At 42.6% G+C, this 18,601-nt stretch overlaps 1 protein-coding gene across 6 annotated transcripts in view; it reads right to left on the reverse strand.

The window, feature by feature from the left end:
* Positions 1 to 18,601, reverse strand: part of mprip (myosin phosphatase Rho interacting protein) — a 533,204-nt gene that overhangs the window by 302,860 nt on the left and 211,743 nt on the right. Inside the window, exon 1 of one of the 6 annotated variants that reach the window (XM_068057932.1) lies at positions 3,123 to 3,233. The exons of the other annotated variants lie outside the window; for them this stretch is intronic. The gene's annotated coding sequence lies outside the window, so the exon portion shown is untranslated. Of the gene's footprint in view, positions 1 to 3,122; positions 3,234 to 18,601 lie in introns of those variants that run through there. 6 annotated transcript variants of the gene reach the window in all.

The following is an 18,601-nucleotide window of genomic DNA, read 5'->3' on the forward strand; positions in this document are numbered from 1 at the left end:
ACTGGTTTAGCCTAGACACTATGTCCCTGAACTTTATCCTTAGCTGTTGCAACACCATTCATGGATTGTGTCTGTTGTATATTCTTCTTCCTATGTGTAGCACTTTACACATGTACACCAAACTTCAACTGCCATTGTTCAATCCACTTTCATGAGCTCTGATGAAAGGTCACTGACCTGAAACATTAACTCTGCTTCTCTCTCCACAGATGCTGCCAGACCTGCTGAGTATTTCCAGCACTTACTGTTTTTATTTCAGATTTCCAGCATCTGCAGTATCTTGTTTTTATTTCAGTGTTTTCTGAGCTGCCTCTTCCAATTTCATTGCTCCATATAACTGACACATCTGACCCTTGGAAAAGTGTTTTTAAATTCAGATCATGTGTGCAAATTATAACAATACTGGTCCCATTGCTGACCTCTGAGGCACTCCGCAGTATTCCACCGCCCCACCATCCTCTTCCCCCTGCACACTGGCAGAACTAACAAATGCACTCAGTTTCCTGCCATTTAGGCAGTTCCTTATCCATTTTCATGATTTATTCTGCAACTACTTGCATTTATATAGCACCTTTAACGTAATTAAACATCCCAAGGCGTTTCACTGGAATATCAAACAAAATTTGACACTAAGCCACATAAGGAGGTATTAGGACAGGTCAAAGAGGTAGGTTTTAAGGAGCATCTTAAAGAAGGGAGAGAGATGGAGCGGCAGAGGTGTTTAGGGAGGGAAGCTAGAGCTTTCGGTTTCAGCAACTGAAGACACAGCGATCCATAGTGGAACTAAAATCGGGGTGTGCAAGAGGCCACAGTTGGAGGAGCATAGAACTAAAGGAGGTTACAGAGAAAGGGAGAGGCTAGGCCACAGAGAGATTTGAAAACAAGGACGAGAACTTTAAAGTCAAAGCATTGCTTGACCAGGAGTCAATGTAGGTCAATAACCACAGAGGTTATAGGTGAACAGGACTTGGTGCGAGTTAGGATATGGACAACAGAGTTTTGGATGAAACCAATCCACAGCTTTGAGTTTAATTAGTTGCCTTTCATGTGGAACTTTATCAAAAGCCTTTCAGATGTTGATGTACACAATGTCACAGGCCCTATCAGACTCATTTTGTCAAAGGAGTTGGAAGAATTTTGGTTAAGTAACATCATCCCCTCCTAATCAATGATGATTGCTGTTAACTAGGTTATTGCTATCCAAATGATGATCAAGTTTACTCCTGATAATGAATTCCATTATTTTGTATGGCATAGAAGCAAAATTAGTTGATTTGTAGCTTTCCCAGTATGTTTTGTCAGCCTTTTTGAATATGGCCCCATTAGTCCTCTTCCAATCTAGTCATACCTCTCCAGGTACGAATGACACTTTTAATGATCATCAGAGTCTCACAAATCTATGTTACTCTGTCCTATTGGGCTCTGGAATAAATATCAGCTATGTTTAGGGATTTGTTTGTTATATATCCAATCAGCCTAAGCAGGACTTCCATCTTCACTTATAACAAAGTAATTGGTTTTAATTGGTATATCATTACATCATGGTTAGTGTGGAAATAGTTCCACCTCAACATGAATGAGCAATGGCACAGGGCTGAATAAACACGTACTGCAAAATTCTTTACATTGCAACTTCCTCGTCATCTTACACAAACCTGTTTGAGAATAGGAACTGAATAAAAGCCTTTTAAAGATAGCAAACTTTGTAGAAATTTGCAAGCGCTCTCCAAAAAAAATCATGCATTAGAAATGAATTGCCATAATTTCCACTGCAGGTTCTGTAAACATAGCAAATTGTCTTGTGTATTGGTACATGCATGAAAAAAAACATCTGTACCTCTGAAAAGTATTATATTTTTGTCTTGCTGCAACAACAGTAGTTGTTTCACATTCTTAGGGCATTGGTATCAGTTATGATGTCAGACTGAGCCGAACAGATCTGAAGGCTTTAATCTTTGCAGGGTAGTTAACTAGAGCAACGGGGACAGTTTAAGTAATGTTAGAACATAAGAACTAGGAGCAGGAGTAGGCAATTCAGTCCCTCGAGCCTGCTCCACCATTCAATACGATAATGGCTGATCTCATCTCGGCCTCGACTCCACTTTCAAGCCCATTCTCCATAACCCTTCAACCCATTACTAATTAAAAATCTGTCTAACTCCTCCTTAAATTTACTCAATGTCCCGGCATCCACCACACTCTGGGGTAATGAATTCCACAGACTCACGATCCTTTGAGAGAAGTAATTTCTCCTCATCTCTGTTTTAAATCTGCTACCCCTTATCCTAAAACTATGACCTCTCATTCTAGATTGCCCCACAAGAGGAAACATCCTCTCTATGTCTACTTTGTCAATCCCCTTAATCATCTTATATACCTCAATTAGATCTCCTCTCATTCTTCTAAACTCTAGAGAGTAAAGGCCTAAACTGCTCAATCTCTCTTCATAACACAAACCCCTCATCTCTGGAATCAATCTAGTGAACCTCCTCTGAACTGCCTCCAATGCAACTACATCCCTCCTCAAGTAAGGGGACCAAAACTGTACGCAATACTCCAGGTGCGCTCTCACTAATGCCTTGTACAGTTGCAGCAACACTTCCCTACTTTTATACTCTATTCCTTTCGCAATAAATGCCAAAATTCCATTTGCCTTCCTTACTACCTGCTGCACCTGCATACTAGTTTTCTGCAATTTATGAACGAGGACACCCAGATCCCTCTGCAACGAAGCACTCTGAAGTTTCTCTCCATTTAGATATTAATTTGCCTTTCTATTCTTCTGACAAAAATGGATAACCCCACGTTAAACTCCATCTGCCAAATTTTGGCCAACTTACCTAACCTATCCATTTGTAAATTTCTAATTTCTTTATTGCAACTTACTATCCCACCTATTTTAGTGCCATCTGAAAATTTGGCAAAAGTACTTTCTATTCCTGCATCCAAGTCATTAAGATAGATTGTAAATAGTTGGGGCCCGAGGACCGAACCCTGTGGCACCCCACTAGTTACATCTTGCCAACCAGAAAAGGACCCATTTATCCCGACTCTCTGTTTTCTGTTGGTTAGCCAATCCTCTATCCAAGCTAATAATTGCCCCGAACCCCATGTGATCTTACCTTGTGTATTAAACTTTTGTGCAGCACCTTAACAAATGCCTTCTGGAAATCCAGATATACTACATCAACAGGATCCCCATTATCCACTTTGCGTGTTACATCTTCGAAGAACTCTGGCAAATTAGTAAAACACGATATATCCTTTATAAAATCATGCTGACTCTGATGGATTGAGTTTTGACTTTCTATATGTCCTGTTAATACTTCCTTAATAATGGATTCTAACAATTTCCCAACGACAGATGTTAAACTAACTGGTCTATAGTTTCCGACTTTCTGCCTCCCTCCCTTTTTGAATAAGGGCATTATATTAGCATTTTTCCAATCCACTGGAACCTTTCCCGCATCCAAGGAATCTTGGATTATTATAACCAATGGATCCACGATCTCTGCTGCCACTTCCTTTAAGACCCTAGGATGTAGGCCATCAGGCCCTGGGGACTTGTCTGCCTTCAACCCCAATAGTTTGCTCAGTACCTTTTCCCTAGTGATGATTGTTCTAAGTTCCTCCCTTTCTATAACCTCTGCATTGCCTGTTACTATTGGGATGGTACTAGTGTCCTCCACTGTGAAAACTGAGGTAAAATACTGATTTAGTGTCTTCGCCATTTCTGTGTTCCCCACTACTAACTCCCCAGTCACATCCTCCAAGGGACCAACATTCACTTTAGCTACTCTCTTCCCTTTTATATTCTGATAGAAGCTTTTGCTATCCATTTTTATATTTTGCGCTGGTTTTCTTTCATAATTTACCTTTGCCCTTTTTATTACTTTTTTTTAAGTAACCCTTTGCTGATCTTTAAAAAGTTTCCCAATCTTCCAGCCTGCCACTGGCCTTTGCAATATGGTATGCCTTTATTTTTGTCTTTATGTTATCCTTAACTTCCTTGCTTAGCCATGGATGTTTTGCCCCCTCCCTTACAATCTTTCTTCCTCTCTGGGATATATTTTAGTCGGGAGGAACTGAATATCTCCTTAAACATCTGCCACTGCTCATCAACTGTCCTATCTTTTAGTCTTCCTGCCCAGTCCACTAGGTCCAAATCTGTCTTCATGCCTATGTAATTACCTTTGTTTAACACCAGAATGCTAGTGTAGGACTCCAGTTTCTCGCCCTCAAACTGAATTTGAAATTCTAGCATGCTATGATCGCTCTTCCCTAGAGGATCCTTAACTATGAGATCATTAATTAATCCCACCTCATTACATAATACCAAATCTAGAATAGCCTGCGCCCTGGTTGGTTCCACAACATATTGCTCCAAAAAACAATTTCTAATACATTCAATTAACTCTCCCTCAAGGCTATCCTTGCTTATTTGATTAATCCAGTCTATATGCATATTAAAATCACCCATGATTATTTTTCTTACAAGCCCCCAGTATTTCCTGGTTTGTACTGTGTCCCACTGCGGAACTACTGTTTGGAGACCTATAGATTACTCCCACGAGGGACTTCTTTCCCTTGCTATTTCTTATTTCTACCCAGACTGATTCTACGTCTTGATCTCCAGTGCCTATATAATTTCTCACTACAGCACTGATCTCTTCCTTTACTAACAGAGCTACAGCACCTCCTTTTCCTTCCTGTCTATTCTTCCGAAATACTGAGTACCCTTGGATATTCAATTCCCAAACCTGGTTTCCCTGCAACCACATCTCAGTAATCACCACGAAATCATAACAACACAAATAGAGATGAATGGGTAACTCATTTATTTTATTCTGAATGCTTCATGCATTCAGATACAAAGCCTTTAAGTTTGTTCTATTATCAAATTTCCCTATTCTTGTACGATTCCTTGGTGCAATATGACGTTCACACATTCTGTCCCTTCCTTTTATTTTCTGGTAACAACCAGCCTCATCACTAACCTGCACTCCTACCTTCTCCTTTAACTTTGACTTCCTAATTTTCCATGCAACTGAACCTTCCCCCCCACCAACTATTTAGTTTAAAGCCCCATCTACAGCCCTAGTTATGTGATTCACCAGGGCTCTGGTCCCAACATGATTCAGGTGGAGCCCGTCCCATTGGAACAGCTCCCTCCTTCCCCAGTACTGGTGCCAATGTCCCATGAATTTGAACTAATTTCTCCCACACCAATCTTTGAGCCACGCATTTACCTCTTTACTCTTATTGACCCTGTGCCAATTAGCTCATGGCTCAGGTAGTAATCCGGAGATTACTATCTTTTTGGTTCTGCTTTTTAATTTAGCCCCTAGCTACTCATATTCCCTCAGCAGAACCTCTATCCTCATTCTACCTATATTGCTGGTACCTATGTGGACCACGACAACTGGATCTTTCCCCTCCCACTCCAAGTTCCTCTGCAACCCAGATGAGATATCCTGAACCCTGGCACCAGGTAGGCAACACAGCCTTCAGAACTCTCAATACTGGCCAGAGAGAACAGTGTCTATGCCCTTAACTATACTATCCCTGATTACGACTACATTTCTCTTTTCTCCCCCCACTTGAATGGCTCCCTGTACCACGGTGCTATGGTCAGTTTGCTCATCCTCCATACAGTCCCTGCTCTCATCCACACAGGGAGCAAGAATCTCAAACCTGAACAAGGACAAGGGCTGAAGCTCCAGCAACACTACCTCCTGGATCCCTCTACCTGCCTCACTCATAGTCACACCCTACTGTCCCTGACTACTGGCCGAATTCAAGGTAGTTAATCCAAGGGTTGTGACTGTCTCCTGAAACACAGCATCCAGGCAACTCTCCCATTCCCTGATGTGTCGCAGTGTCCGAAGCTCAGACTGCAGATCATTAACTCTGCGCTGGAGTTCCTCGAGCAACCAACAATTGCTACAGATGGGGTCACTAGGAACCAAATGGGGTCCACCAGCTCCCACATCATGCAGGTACAACACATTGCCTGGCCCTGCATCTCTATTTTATTTAATTAGATATTAATTTGTTTTTTAAATTTCCGACTGGTCTTTAGTTTTTAATCTGTAAAATATTTCTCCTATTCACCTTTAATCTGAAAGCAACTTAGAATAGGTAATTCAACTGGCAGTTACTTACCAACCAGTGAACTTACGGTTTTCTTGTGATGTCACTTTGTTTCTATTCTCTGTTTTTACTCCCTTAAAATACCCTCTCTCTCTCTCTGGTCTCCAACTCTGTTCCTTTTGGCACGCTTTTTAAAGCTCTGCTCCCACTGTGTTTCCTTTAGAGAGGGGGAGGTAAACAGAAAGAGTAGAGCAGGGCAGTTTGGAAGGGAAAGCAAGCTTTAGGTGCACAGAGTATGCAGGTAGAAAGATGACTGACTTAAGCCGGACTAGATAATAAAGAATAAAACACTAGAAAGGGAAATCGTTAAAAGAAAGGAATCCAAATTAAAAAGTCTGTATATTAATGAACAGGGTATAAGCAACAAAATTGGGGAACTGAAGTCCTTGATTAAAATAGAAAATAGAAATCCACCACACATCAGCAGTAACAGACAAGGTTACAGCCAAGTCAGGATTGGTAGTTAAGCATTCTTGGGTAAAACTTAAGGAGAGACAGGGAAGAATGAAAGAGAGGTGGGGTAGTTGCACTAATTAGAGACATAATTACACCAGACAGTAAGGATTTAAGAGGTCCAAACAAAATCCCTCTGAATTGTGCTAAGGGATAGTAAGATGATCAGTCACATTATCAAAGTCACAAGTGACAGCCTATGTGACTGTGTCAAAGATAAACTCGTCTTCCTCGTCCTTCTCGACCTGTCGGCAGCCTTTGATACAGTTGACCATACCATCCTCCTCCAATGCCACACTACTGTCATCCAGCTGGGTGGGACTGCTCTCATCTGATTCCATTCTTATCCAATTGTAGTCAAAGAATCACTGCAACGGCTTCACCACTAAATTTTCAGACTGCTTATCCGACATCCAGTACTAGATGAGCAGAAATTTCTCCAATTAAATATTGGGAAGACTGAAGCCATCGTTTTGGTTCCCAATCCAAACTCCGCTCCCTAGCTACTGACTTCATTCTTCTCCCTGGCAACTTATTTGAGATTAAGCCAGTCTGTTCGCAACCTTGGTGTCATGTGAGATGAGCTTCCAACCACATACCTGTGCCATCACTAACACAGCATATTTCCATCTCCAAAACATCGCCCGACTTCATCCCTGACTCAGCTCAACTGATGCTGAAACCCTCAATCATACCTTTGTTACCAGTAGACTTGGCTATTCCAAGGCTGGTCTCCCACATTCTAGTCTTTGTAAATTTGAGGTCCTCCAAAACTCTGCTGCCCCTCTCTTAACTCGCACTAAGTCCCATTCCTCGATCAGCTCTATTATCGCTGTCCTACAATGACTCCCAGTCAAGCAGCATGTTGATCTTAAAAATTCTCATCCTCGTTTTCAAATCCCTCCATGCCCTTGCCCCTCCCTATCTCTGTAATCTCCTCCAGCCCCACAACCATCCAAGATACCTGTGCTCCACTAAGTCTGGCCTCTTATGCATCCCTGGCTTTAATCGCTCCACCATTGGCAGGAGGTGATTGAGGAGAGGCAGCTGTGCCAGGAACACGAAGTGAAACTGACCCGGATCTGTGAGATGGACGGGATGTTCATCTGCGCAGGGACTTGAAACTTCACAAGTAGCACAAATTTAGAGAGAGAATTGAATTCATCACAACATGCAAGGTTGTGCTTTCAGTTGCCTGGGCCCCAAGCTCTGGAACATCCTCCCTAAACCTCTCTGCCTCGCTTTCCTAATTTAAGACACTTCAAAACCTACCCCTTTGACCAAGCTTCTGGTCATCTGACCCAATATCTCCTTTTGCAACTCTGTGTCGTACTTTGTTTTACAATGCTCCTGTGAGGCGCCTGGGGATGTTTCATTAAGTTAAAGGTGCTGTATAAATGTACGTTGTAGTTCTTTTATGTATTAGAGAGTATATTACAGATCAAACAGTTGAAAGGAAATTTAGGTATCTTATCAGCAAGAGTGTTATAATTGAAAAATTGAAAATTACCCAAAAATAGACTTGGAAACATTTGTAATGAAAGATAGATTTTTTTTCTGACAGCATGATTTAACAGTTTACTCAAGTCATTATGTTGCTATCCCAACAAGGAACAAAGCACTACCTGACCTGGTTCTAGGTAATTAATTAGAGCAGGTAGGTGACCTAAATAAATTAGGTTCACTAAGAATAGAACAGGAAACAGGAAACGTCAAGAATACGAACAACTGACTGAACAAAAAATAAAATCAAATTACTGAGATAAAAATGGAATTTATCCAGATTAAATGGAAGGAAAAATTGGCAAACAGAACCATACATCAGTAATGATGTTCAAAGAGTAGATAAAAAGTGTTAAAATCAAGTACATTCCAATAATGAAGTCTGCAGTTTTGCAAATAAGGAGATTAGATCAAATTTGAAACATGAAACCCAGGACAAATATATGAAAACTGTAAAAAGGCAGGTCATGAAGGCTAAGGTTAGTAACTAACAAATAGCAAAGGACAATAAAAAGGTTTTCTGGAGGAACAGGATAGTCAAGGTAGGGATTGTACACGAAGAGATGAAGGAGGCAAACTTGTGGAGTAAAAAGGGAATGGCAGTCACACTAAGTAAGTGCTTTGTTCAACCTTTTACAAAAGAGGGGAGTGTTGGGATTGTGGAACTGCCACAGATGGTTGTAAAATTGCTAATGAAGGCTATTACTTAAAGAGAAATGGTAAAATTAAACCCTCAAGCTTAAGGTAGACAAATCACAGACATGAGTGGTTCGCATTCAAGGATCCTGTGGAACGGTAGCAAAGAAATAGCTTAGGCTCTGACCACAATTTTCCAAACTTTTATGGATAGGAAAATTATGTCAGAGGAAATTATAGGCCAGTTAGTCTTGCATCAGTAAATAAGAGTCTATAATACAGAATTAAATTATTAAACATGGATAAAGACAAATCAGAGGGCCAGTCAGTATACATTCTAAAAGGCAGGTCATGCTTGAGCAAGCTTACAAAATCCTTCAAAGAAATAACAGGATAGATAGAGCATGCAGGTTACATGGATTTTCAAAAAGCATTTGATAAGGCATTACAAAAGAAAATTATAACTACATGCAGACAGAAAAGGTCGGAAGGCAGAAAGCAAAGGGTAAGGAAGAGGGAGATTTCTTAGATAGATATGGTATAAAAACAGAATACTGCAGATTAAAAAAAGTGCTGGAAACATTCAGCAGGTCTGACAGCATCTGTGGAGTGAGAAGCAAAGCCAACATTTCAGGTCTGTGAGCTTTCATCAGTTGGCTTTGCTTCTCTCTCCACAGATGCTGCCGAACGTGCTGAGTGTTACCAGCACTTTTTGTTTTTACTTCAGAGTTCCAGCATCTGCAGTATTTTGCTTTTATCAGAGTACTGCAGATGCTGGAAATCTGGGGGGGGAAATGAAAATGCTGGAAACACTCAGCAGGTCTGGCAGAATTTGTGAAGAAAGAAAAAGAGTTAATGTTTCAATCTGATCTTTTATCAGAACTGAAATGTAATAGATTTTGAGGAAATGAAAGGGGGAGGGTGGAAACAAAAGCAAAAGTCGTCAGCGATAGGGTGGATGGCAAGACAAATTAAATGACAAAAGGCTTCATGGTACAAAGCCAATGACAGTGGCATTGGGACAAGTAAAGAAACAGATCTCAAAATAAGGTGTGAATGGCAAGATAGCATTTGTCTGAACACAAAGTAAAAGGATTAGGAAAGAGAAAAAAAACTGGCAAAAAAAAAAACTGGGGACTGAGGTTATGATCTATAATTTTTGAACTCAAGGTTGAGCCCAGAAGGCTGTAAATTAACCAGTCGAAAGACGAGGTGTTGTTCCTCCAGCTTGTGTTGAGCTTCACTGAACACAGCAGCAGGCCAAGGACAGAAAGGTCAGAGTGGGAGCAAGGTAGAGAATTGAAATGACAGGAGACAGGAAGCTCAGGCTCTCAGACTGAACAGAGATATTCCACAAAAGTCTGTACTTGATCTCCCCAACATAGAGGAGACCACAATGTAAGCAGCAAATACAGTATACTAAATTGAAAGTACAAGTAAATCACTGTTACATTTGGAAGTAGTGTTTGTGGCCTTGGACGGAGAAGGGAGGAGGTAAAAGGGCAGGTGTATCAGAGTCATAGAGTTATACAGCACAGAAACAGGCCCTACGGCCCATCGTGTCTGAGCTGGCCATAAAGCACCTATTTATTCTAATCCCATTTTCCAGCACTTGGCCCGTAGCCTTGTATGCTATGGCATTTCAAGTGCTCATCTAAATACTTCTTAATTGTTGTGAGGGTTCTTGCCTCTACCACCCCTTTAGGCAGTGTGTTCCAGATTCCAACCACCCTCTGGGTGAAAAGATTTTTCCTCAAAACCCCTCGAAACCTCCTGCTCCTTAACTTAAATCTATGCCCCCTAGTTATTGACACCTCCGCTAAGGGAAAAAGTTTTTTCGTATCTACCCTATCTATGCCCCTCAATTTTGTATACCTCAAATCATGTCCCCCCTCGACCTTCTCTGCTCTAAGGAAAACAACCCTAGCCTATCCAGTCTCTCTTCATAGCTGAAATGATCCAGACCAGGCAACATCCTGAGGAATTGTCTCTGCACCCTCTCCAGTGCAATCACATCCTTCCTATAGTGTGGCGACCAGAAATGTACACAGTACTCCAGCTGTGACCTAACTAGTGTTTTATACAGCTCCATCATAACCTCCCTGCTCTTATATTCTATGCCTCGGCTAATAAAGGCAAGTATCCCATATTCCTTCCTAACCACCTTACCTACCTGTGCTGCTGCCTTCAGTGATCTATGGACAAGTACACCAAGGTCCCTCTGACACTCTGTACTTCCTAGGGTCCTACCATCCATTGTATAGTCCCTTGCCTTGCTCATTTTCCCAAAATGTATAACCACACAGTTCTCAGGATTAAATTCCATTTGCCACTGCTCTGCCCATCTTACCAGTCCATCTATATTGTCCTCCAATCTAAGGCTTTCCTCCTCACTATTTACGACACCACCAATTTTCATGTCATCTGCAAACTTACTGACCATACCTCCTATATTCACATCTAAATCATTAATGTACACTGCCAACAGCAAGGGTCCCAGCACCGATCCCTGCAGTACACAACTGGTCACAGGCTTCCAATCACAAAAACAACCCTTGACCATCACACTCTGCCTCCTGCCTCTAAGCCAATTTTGGATCCAATTTGCCAACTTGCCCTGAATCCCATGGGCTCTCAACTTCTTGACCAATCTCCTATGCGGGACCTTATCAAAAGCCTTACTGAAGTCCATGTAGACTACATCAACTGCTTTACTCTCATCTACACATCTAGTCACCTCCTCTAAAAATTCAGTCAAATTTGTTAAACATAATCTCCCCCTGACAAAGCCATGCTGACTATCCTTGATTAATCTCTGCCTCTCCAAGTGGAGATTAATCCTGTCCCTCAGATTTTTTTCCAATAGTTTCCCTACCACTGATGTTAGACTCACTGGCCTGTAATTACCTGGTTTATCGCTACTATCCTTCTTGAATAATGGTACCACATTCGATGTCCTCCAGTCCTCTGGCACCTCTCCTGTGGCCAGAGAGGATTTGAAAATTTGTGTCAGTGCCCCTGCAATCTCCTCCCTTGCCTCACATAGCAGCCTGGGGATTTATCCACTTTTAAGCCTGCTAAAACCGCTAATACCGCCCCCCCTTTCAATGCTAATTTGTTCAGTATATCACAATCCCCCTCCCTGATCTCTACACCTACATCGTCCTTCTCCATAGTGAACACAGAGGAAAAGTAAACATTTAAAACCTCACCTATGTCCTCTGGCTCCACACACAGATTGCCACTTTGGGCCCTAATGGGCTCCACTCTTTCGCTGGTTATCCTCTTGCCTTTAATATACTTACAAAACACCTTGGGATTTTCCTTTATCTTGCCCACCAGGGGTTTTACATGCCCCCTCTTCGCTCTCCTAATTACTTTCTGTTTTAAAGTAGCTCGCTACACTTTCTACACTTCTCTAGGGCTTCCGCTGTTTTCAGCCCTCTGAATTTGCCATAAGCCTCCTTTTTTCCCTCTTATCCAATCCTCTATATCCCTTGACATCCAGGGTTCCCTGGACTTGTTGGTCCTACCCTTTACACGAACATGTTGGCCTGGAACTCTTACTACTTCCTTTTTGAATGAATGACTCACACTGGTCTGACGTAGACTTTCCTACAAGTAGCTGCTCCCAGTCCACTTTGGCCAGATCCTGTTTTATCATTTTGAAATCGGCCTTCTCCCAATTCAGTATCTTTATTTCCGGTCCGTCTTTGTCCTTTTCCATAACTACCTTAAATCTTAGAGTTATGGTCACTATCCAGGAAATGCTCCCCCACTGACACTTCTACCACTTGTCTGGCTTCATTCCCCAAAATTAGGTCCAGTACCACCCCTTTGAGGTCCTGCTTTTTAATCTGCTACCCTGCTCCCTAAATTTTTGTTGCAGGACCGCATCCTTCTTTCTACCTATGTCATTGGTACCGATGTAAACCACAACCTCTGACTGTTCACCCTCCTCCTTCAGAATGTCCTGCATCCGCTAGGTGACATCCTTGATCCTAGCACCAGGGAGGCAACATACCATCCTAGAATCACGTTTGCGGCCACAGAAACACCTATCTGTACCCCTTACGATAGAATCCCCTATCGCTATAGCTCTCCCACTCGTTTTCCTCCCCTCCTGTGCAGCTGAGCCACCCATGGTGTCACAGACTTGGCTCTTGCTGCATTCCCGAGAAGCCAGCACCCCCACCACTATCCAAAGCGGAAAATATGTTGGAGATGGAGATGGACCCTGCACTACCTGCCATTTCTTCTACTCTGCCTGGTGGTCACCCATTCCCTTTCAGCCTGAGTAGTCTTTACCTGCATGGAAAAGGTGCCACAGGAAAGGGAGGGGGTGTTGGAGATGACAGGGGAGTGGACCAGGACGAGAGAACGATCACTTTGGAATGTTAAAAGTGAAGGGGTGGGGAAGATGCGTTTGGTGGTGGCAGAAATGACGGAGGTGATCCGTTGAATACTGAAGATGGTGGAATGGATGGTGAGGACAAGGGGAATCATTTCACGGTTCTGGGAAGGAGGGGGAAGGGATGAGATCAGAAGTGCAAGGAAACAGAATGGACACAGTCGAGTGCCGTCAACTGGGGTGGCTGGGGGGTGGGTGGGGGGGGCGGTACCACAATTGAGGAACAAAGACGACAGTTTAGAAGTGTTAGTATGGAAGGTTGCAACATCTGAACAGATGCAACGGAGACAGAGAAACTGAGAGAACAGAGTCCTGACAGAAAGTGGGGTGTGAGAAAGTGTAGTCAAGGTAGCTGTGGGAGTCTGTGGGCTGGTAGTGAATATTGGTCGACAGCCTATCCTCAGAAATGGAGACAGAGAAGTCAAAGAAGAGAAGGTAAGAGTCAGAGATAAACTATGTGAAGGCAAGAGAAGGGTGAAAATCAGAAGCAAAGTCAAGTAAATTTTCCAGTTCAGGGCGAGAGCAGGAAGTGGTACCGATACAGTCATCAAAGTACTGGGGAAAAAAATGAGAGAAGAGGCCCAAGTAGAACTGGAACAAGGGAAGTTCCACAGATTGAAGTGATGAAGGGCATTGGAAAAGTCACTGACGTAGGTAGGAAGAGAATGAATAAGGGGAGAAAAAAAAAGTCACAACAGGAAGAAATCAATTCAGTGGGGCAGGAACACGCGGAACAAACAATGGATCTACCAGGGCAGTTCTGTTTGTGAATTTTGAGAAGGAATTAGAAGCAAAGTGTATGGTGCTGGGGGACTATGAGATTGGAAATCCACGGAGGGAAGATTCCCAGAGGAGACAAAGTCAGTGACAAATCCTGGATACAATGGCTTGATGTTTGGTGGTGGGGTCATGGTCCGGGGGAGGTTGGAGGAAGTGTCAAGCGAGTTGGCATTTGACCTCTGCTCGGTAGAGGTCAGTATGCCAGGCAACAATGTCACTACCTTTGTCAGCAGGTTTGATGACTAGGTTAGGGTTGGACCTGAGAGATTAGAGTGCTGCAAGTTCAGAGGGAGATAGATTAGAGTGAGTGAGGGGAGCAGAGAAATTGAAATGGCTGATGAGAATGCATTCAGAAAAGTTTTCTGCAACAGAATGTTACTTGTCCAATGAGAAAACAGGCACTGCTAAACCTGGTTCTTGGGAATGAGGTGGGCCAAGTGTATCAAGTATCAAAGAACCATAGAAAATTTACAGCACAGGAGGAGGCCATTCAGCACATCGTGTCTGCGCCAGCCAAAATATTTAGCAGCCCAATCTAATCCCACCTTCCAGCACTTGGTCTGTAGCCTCACAGGTTACAGCATTTCAGGTGCATGCCCAGGTACCTTTTAAAAGAATTGAGGGTTTCTGTCTCCACCACCTTTCCTGGCAGTGAATTCCAGACACCCACCACCCTCTGGGTGAAATGTTTTTCCTCATGTCCCCTCTAATCCTTCTACCAATCACCTTAAATCTGTCCCCTCTGGTAATTGTTTATCAGTAGTAGATCATTTAGGGGACAGTGATCATTGTATCATAAGGCTTAGGCTGACTATGGAAAAGGCCAAAGAACAATCCAGAGTAAGGATAATTAAATGGGGAAAAGCCAACTTCAGTGGGCTAAGAATGGAGCTGGGGCAAATAAATTGCAGTCAAAGGTTGGTAGGAAAAATGGTAGCTGAAAAGATAGTTTGGGCACAGTCAAGGTATGTTCTGTCGAAGGGGAAAGGTAGGGTAAACAAATCCAGAGCTCCCTGGATGACAGAAGAGGTAGAGATTAAGATAAAGAAGAAAAAGAGTGCTTATGACAGATGCCAGGTAGAAAATACTATTGAGAACCAGGCCAAATATAGAAGGTCCAGAGGGGAAGTGAAAAAGCAAATAAGAGAAGCAAAGAGAGAGCATGAAAAGGGACTGGCAGCTAACATTAAAGGGAATCCCAAAGCTTTCTATAGACATATAAATTGCTGAAAATAGAGACAAGTTGTCGAAGCTTTTCGTCTTGCATTCATCAGGACAACCACAAGAATGCCAATCTAAGGGAAAACGACTTTATACTGTATCAGAAGAGAGTGTTGATTGGTTGGCAAGTGAACTCTGATTGGTAGAGGCATTGCCATGGAGAATGCACCAGTTAACGGTGACTGACAGTCAACTGCCAAGCTTTGCTTGAAACTTAAACCAGGCAGCTTGACTCCGATTGGTCAAGGTATTGCCCTGAGGAATGAACCAGCAGATAGCGGTCACTTATTTTGTTTAGCTGAAACTGGCGCAATGTTTTTATATGTTCTTTCAGTCCGCAAAGAATAGGGCCCTGTGTGTGAATATATGTAGCTTCCAGTACGCCCTACTGACAATCTTAAAATGGTTGTCAGTGTAATTCTTAGCACGCTGAGGATTATTTAGCAAATGTTGTCCAATCACAGAATCACATCTAATGTTGAACATGGTTTTGAGTTTTGCAAGCACGGCTGGTTGGGTACAGCCAGTATCTTGCCAGTTGCGAACAGTGGAAGGGACATGTTTGATACTATCTGCCAGTCTTTGGGACACACGGCCTATATACCTAGCATCACACTGGCATTGAAATTCATATCACATTACTCATTTGTGAGATAGGCAGGACGTCTTTTTGGCTTGATGGCAGCATCCTGTTAGTGGCGAACACCACATGTATTACTACTGCATAGCTGCAGGCTAAAACAGCTAGCTTCACCTGTTGCTCAAATCTTTTGGGGATACTTTGGGAATATTTCAATGCCAGTGTGATTTGGATTTCTTAAGGGAAAATTGTTTAACTTGGAGTTTTTCTTTGAGGAGATAACAGAGGGTTGATGAAAATAATGCTGTTCAAAAGGTGTTTGATACAGTGCCACACAGACTTGTGAGCAATAAGTTATAGCTCATGGAATAAAAGGGACAGTAGCAACAAGGATACAGAATTGGCTGAGTGACAGGAAACAAAGAGTAGTGGTTAATGGATGTTTTGCAGGCTGTAGGAAGGTTTGTAGGGAGTTCCCCAGGGGTCAGAGTTGGGACCCTTGCTTTTCCCGATATATATTAATGACCTAGACCTTTGTGTACAGGGCACAATTTCAAAGTTTGCAGATGATACGAAACTTGGAAACATTGTGAACTGCGAGGACGATAGTGCAGAACTGCAAAAGGACATAGACAAGTTGGTGGAATGGCGGATAGGTGGCAGAGGAAGTTCAATGCAGAGAAATGTAAAGTGATTCATTTTGGTAGGAAGAACATAGAGAGACAATATAAAACAACAGGTACAATTCTAAAGAGGATGCAGGAGCAGAGGGACCTGGCTGTATATGTGCATAAATCATTGAAGGTGGCAGGACAGGTTGAGGGAGTAGTTAATAAAGCATACAGTGGCCTGGCCTTTATTAATTGGGACACAGTATAAAAGCAAGGAAGTTATGTTGAAATTGTATGAGACACTAGTTCAGCGTCAGCTGAAGTATTGCATCCAGTTCAGGGCGCCGGACTTTAGGAAAGATATAAAGGCATTGAAGAGAGTACAGAAAGAATTCATGAGAATGGTCCCGGGTATGAGGAACTTCAGCTACGAAAATAGATTGGAGAAGTTAGGACTGTCTTCCTCGGAGAGAAGAGAAGGCTGAGAGGTAATTTGATGGAGGTATTCAAAATCATGAGCGGTCTGGACAGAGTAGAGAGGGAGAAACTGTTCCCATTCATGAAAGGAAAGGATCGAGAGGGTATAGATTTAAAGTAATGGGTAAGAGAAGCAAAAGTGACATGAGGAAAAACTTTTTCAGCGAATGGTTAAGGTCTGGAATGCGTTGTCTGAGAGTGTGATGGAGGCAGGTTCAACTGAAGCATTCAAAAGGGAATTAGACTGCAATATGAAAAGGAAGAATGTGCAGGGTTACAGGCAGAAGGCGGGAGAATGGCATTAAGTGAATTGCTCTTTTGGAAAGCCGGTGCAGACAAGATGGGCCAAATGGCCTCCTTCTGCGCTGTAACAAATGTGTGGTTCTGTGGTTCAACAACTCTCAATTAAAATATCAAGAGACAGTAAGAATCCAGAGGGAGGGGCCCAGGTGGAGGGAGAATATTGGAGAAGGGTAAAATGGTCTGCTCAGTGCCTGGGAGCAGGTTGGGTGGGGGGGGTGGGTTGCGGGAGCAGACGCCTGGTCAAAGAAGCAGGCGTAGAGACGACGGAAGAAGAGCTCAGTGTTCCGAAGAAGGGTCACTGACCCGAAACGTTAACTCTGCTTCTCTTTCCACAGATGCTGCCAGACCTGCTGAGTGAATCCAGCATTTCTTGTTTTTGTTTCAGTGTCATGCCTGGCTCAAAATTCATTGAGGTGGGCAGAAAGTGATTTGCTGAGGAGATGATTCAGAATCAGAGGGGAAGATCAGAAGGTATTGTGAATACACAGTAAGGGTTAAGATTCAAAGAAGGGATGGGGTCACAGAAGGAAGGGAAGGGGGTACCCATGAGTTGAAGGTGGTTTGGTGCATGGTATTCCACAGGGGATTGTTTTGAGGCTGCTCTTACATTTACAGTAATATAAAACAGGAATTGAGAACACAAATCAAGATTTGATGACTCCAAATAGGAGGAGGATACAGCAAATTGAGAACTGTAAAAGGCTGCACAAGAACATAGGCTAGAAAAACAAGCAGATGCAGTTCAATTGTGGAACTGTGAAATAATAACATTGAAGTGAAGAAAAATAAATACTCCTTAATTATAACAGAGGAACCTTCTACAGCAGATACATAGCATTAAAAAGATAGCATAAGTGCATAAGGCCATAAAAAGACGAACAAAATTCTTCTTTTTCTATCATAGAACCTCCCAGACCCATGACTTCCAGTACCTAGAAGGGCAAGGGCAAGGGCAGCAGGTGCTTGGGAATACCATCATGTAAAAATTCCCCTCCAAGTCACACACCATCCAGACTTGGACCTACATCACCGTGCCTAACTTGTAGTTGGGTCAAAATTCTGCAAGTTCCTACCCAACAGCACTTCAGGAATACTTCCACCACACGGGGCTGCAGGGGTTCAAAAGGCCGGCTCACCACCACCCTCTCAAGGGAAACTAGGAATGCAATAAATACTGCCCTTGCTCACGACGCTCATATCCCTGAAGTTGCAACGGTTGACAGATAACCTGATAACGGTGTTCAAGTTCATGGAGTGCTATGATAAGGTAAATAGTAATTAATTTTTTCCACTGTTCAATGTGACAGAACAAGGCGACACATTTAAAATTATTAAAAGGGAGATGAGCAGAAAATATTTTTACAGAAGCTGATTAGAATATGGATGTTCCGGTTCCAAAACATAGTTGGAACAGTTCTCTTAAGAATGCAATTAGGGTGACGCTTGAAAAAAGACGACAAATATTAAACAGGA

This window comes from Heterodontus francisci, chromosome 26 (genome assembly GCF_036365525.1).
Source record: "Heterodontus francisci isolate sHetFra1 chromosome 26, sHetFra1.hap1, whole genome shotgun sequence".
Classification (NCBI taxonomy): domain Eukaryota; kingdom Metazoa; phylum Chordata; class Chondrichthyes; order Heterodontiformes; family Heterodontidae; genus Heterodontus; species Heterodontus francisci.